Source organism: Gavialis gangeticus, unplaced genomic scaffold (genome assembly GCF_001723915.1).
Source record: "Gavialis gangeticus isolate Ggan-Ray unplaced genomic scaffold, GavGan_comp1, whole genome shotgun sequence".
NCBI classification, from domain to species: domain Eukaryota; kingdom Metazoa; phylum Chordata; order Crocodylia; family Gavialidae; genus Gavialis; species Gavialis gangeticus.
The window spans coordinates 143,508,151-143,512,230 of NW_017729025.1; positions in this window are offsets into that span (position 1 = coordinate 143,508,151).

The window sequence follows — 4,080 nt, forward strand, 5'->3', positions numbered from 1 at the left end:
CTGTGTGTATATGCCTGTAGAGAGACACACATCTATACTTATGCGTATATACCATCCATCTATATATAGTGTGTATATATGTATCCAGATGCATGCATATCTATATGCATCTAACATAGGTGTGTGTGTATATACACGTACAGATATATCTATATATAATGTACATAAGTATACAGATATACATTATACACTATCTGTACATAAATATATGTATGTGTGTGTCTATACACACACACACATCTATGCTATATGCAGATAGATGTGTACATATGTGCATGTGTGTATAGACACACATCTATACTATATGCAGATAGATATGTACATATATATACTATATGCATATATAGTATATATATATATGACATATCTATGTATGTATGTAGACAAGGTTTTTTGGGTAAATGTGATTTATTAGACCAACTCAAATAGTTGGAAAAATTCTTCTTTGCAAGCTTCCGAGTTTAGCTTGCTAAGAAGAATTTTTCCAACTATTTAGTTGGTCTAATAAAAGCTATCAGATTTACCCAAAGAACCTTGTCTGCCTATGTCCTTAGATCAACATGGCTACAACCTACACCCCTGTATATAAGTATGTGTATGTTACAGCATACATATGTATACAGATATATGTATATGTGTGTACACACACATCTATACTATATATGTATGTGGCTATATATAGCCGTATACACATATACGTATATTTACATACATCTACACATTATGTACACATACATATATACACACATATATATACTTCCACACACATTTATATATAGTTGTGTACTGGATATATACTATATAGACTTCATATTTTTGTTTATGTTATATTTATTTAAAATATAGTATATTTTTGTTTACATTTTATATTTGTTTATATCATATAACATTACATATGTATTATATTATCTAATAATGGGTTATGTGTGCATTATACTGATGTGATGTACACACACATATTCAGAATGTAAAAAATCCTCTGTCATGTATGCATATCTATATATATACACACACACACACACCTAAACATGCAGAAATTAAAGAATCTACACACACATACATACACACATATATAAGCACACATACATATAAATGGACATATATACACATACCTACACGCATCAAAAACGTAGAGAATCCTCCCTCATATATGTACATTTGTACACACACATATACATACTTACCCACAGAGAATGTAAAGAATCCTCTCATACACACACACACACAAAAGAAAATTCTTTGAAAGATGTTTTTCCCTGCCTAGAGATGGTCTAGTAGCTTAGCACAGTCCCAGCTCCAGACAGATCTCCTCTCAAGATGCTGATAAAACAAGACACCTGGGATGGGAGATGAATTAATTTCTCTCCTCCTTAGGCAGAAACCCCCGCAGGGGGGCTGGCATCAGTGCTTTTCTGCTAATCCTGGTCTGCCCCCCTCAGGTGCAGAGGACAGACAAGGAGAAAAGACAGGCTGCTTCAGAGCAGCACTGTACCTATACTCCTGGCAGTCCTGGGCAAACTTTTAATATCGGCCTCCCCCTTCACCAGAGATAATGATAATAATAATGATAATCAGACAGAATAGTTATCCTTTTTGGGCCCCCTTTCTGTTAGGGCCCCAGGCAGCCACCCAGTTCACCCATGCCTGTGTCTGGCCCTGCTTCAGACAGACATTTGGAAAGGTGCTTTCTTCCCCCTGTAAACACAGATGCACTTCCACCCACCATTCCTTTCTTACAGCTCACTCACCCCACAGGTGAATTAAAATCCCAGGAAGTGAGAATTCAGTGTAACAACAGTGCCTCCAGTTTGGTTCCTATCAGTTTTCAGCTGCTGTAAAAAACGTAATTATTTTCAGAGGAGGTTTTCAGTTAAGTGTTGGGTGAGTCTTCTCAGTGGGAATTGTATCTGATCTAAAGGATTTGTAGATGCAGCTGAAGAGCAATTGTATAGCCCCAGGAATCTCCTTCCTATCTATTCACCCTCTCGGTATTTTTGTTCCACTTTCAAACCAGATGAGTTAGTGGTGAATAACCACACAAAGATAGTCTCACTCTTTCTGAATGGATCTGAACAGTGTCATCTGGTGCCTAGCAGAAAAGAGAGAAGCAATACAAGTGACTGTAACAAAAAAAAACCCCAAGCAAGCCAAACCCAAACCTTATCCTGTGTGCCATGCCTACAGCCCAGAAGAGAGATGGGCTCAAAGAATACTTTGTTTCTCTTTTCCATGTTTACTAGGTTAATTTCGGTGAGATAAGAGAGTTTGGAAAACCATATTAAGATTTCCTTTAAGAAAGACCTATCGAGATCCCAGAAGTTGTTGTTCAATCTAAGGAAAATGCCTGGACCAAGGCACTAACACAAATCACTTTTCTGTGATTAAATCTGTTGGTGGTATCTACAGGAAGGTTGCACTGGACACCTGAGTCCTGTAGACTCGGATGCTTTTTATTTTTGGAAGATGTCCCAGAAAATAGGCTGGGCCACCAAAAGAGAGAAATCAGCAGAGCTCCTCCCTGTGGGCAGTTCACATACTTAGTGGTTATTAACATTACCAATGGTCCTAGTGCCAAGAACACTTCTCACGGCAAACAGCAATTTCCGACTTGAGGTTGTACTGTGAACAGTAAGTACCAGCATTAAATACAACTGTGACTCGTGGTCTGATCAGGGTTCTTGCCTATTCAAACAAACCATCACCTGCTTTTCAGCATCCTCTTCAGTGCCCTTCCACTTCCTGGGGAAAGCTAAGGGCAGTTAATTATTTTCATGATACAGACAGGAATTTCCCCTCTGGGAATTCAATCAGTCCCTATTTCAAAAGAACATATTTCACATCTGGGATCTCTGTTTTGAAAATAAGCTGTAAATTACTTCACACTTATTCTGAATGCAGAACATTACAGTAATAATAATCCTAGATGATTAATCCTGGGAGGAAATGTATATCTCCTATTTTTATATCCCGTTATAATTGGCTTCCAATCCAAATTCCAAATATATATTTTAAAAAAAAAAAACACTTCTAGAACAGATTGACTTTAAAAAACATTTCCATACATAGAGGATGCACCTACATGAGATGCTTAACTTTGCATTAGCATAGTTTACTGCAAAGTGCACCTACATGTGCACATGCTTACTTCACAGCAAACCTTCCTAATACCAAGAAAATTTGCTATCCACAAATGCAAGTAGCAAATTTTCCTCTGCATTAGTAACTGCACCGTAGCACTTGTGTAGATGCCTGATCAGGAACAAAATCTGCTCCTGGCCAGCCAGCCAGAAGTGGGTGGGAGAGAGCTCCCTGACCCCAGGAGCTGCCTGTTGCTGGGGTGGGCTCCAGTTCCATAAGCACAGAGCTGGGCAGGGAACTAGTTCCCCAACCTGTCCATCCCCTCCAGCTCTGCACTCATGGAGCTGAGTAGGGAACAAGCTCCCCAGCCTCTGCGCTGTGTGCCCAGGTGGAGACAATGCCCCCCTGCCCCAGCAGCAGGGAGCTTCCAGCCTCCATTCCCTGATCACAGACAGGGGGCTAAGAGCTTGTCTACAACAGCAGAATGGGGGGTGGGAACAGCCTGGGAGCTTGTTCCCAGCCCCCACTCCACAATTGCAATTGCAATCATGGAGCAGGGGCTGGGATCTCCCCGCATGGGGACAGTTCCCTGCCCAGCCTGGAGCTGGTTGGGATCTGCCCCTGATCGGGACAGTTCCCAGCTAGCCCCAGGCTGCATGCAGAAGCATATGCAGCCTGGAGGCAGCTGGGGACTGTCCTGTTTTGGGCAGTCTCCAGGTAGCTCCAGGCTGTACATGCAGACTTCCCCATGCCACCTAACACTGCCTGGGAACTGTCCCAGTCAGAGGCAGGTCCCAGCCGTGTGTCCTGATCAGGTGATCAAGGCATGGAGCCTGGAAAGAGCTGCAGGGGTGGGGTAGTTCCCAGCCCCCTGCCCCGATCCACTAGCAGGGAAGCTAGTAGCAAGCTAGCTGCCCCACTGGCAAATTGGGGCAGGGGGCTGGGAGCTGCCCCCCCACCCGAAGCTCCTTCCAAGCCCTATGGCCCTGATCGGGGAGCCAG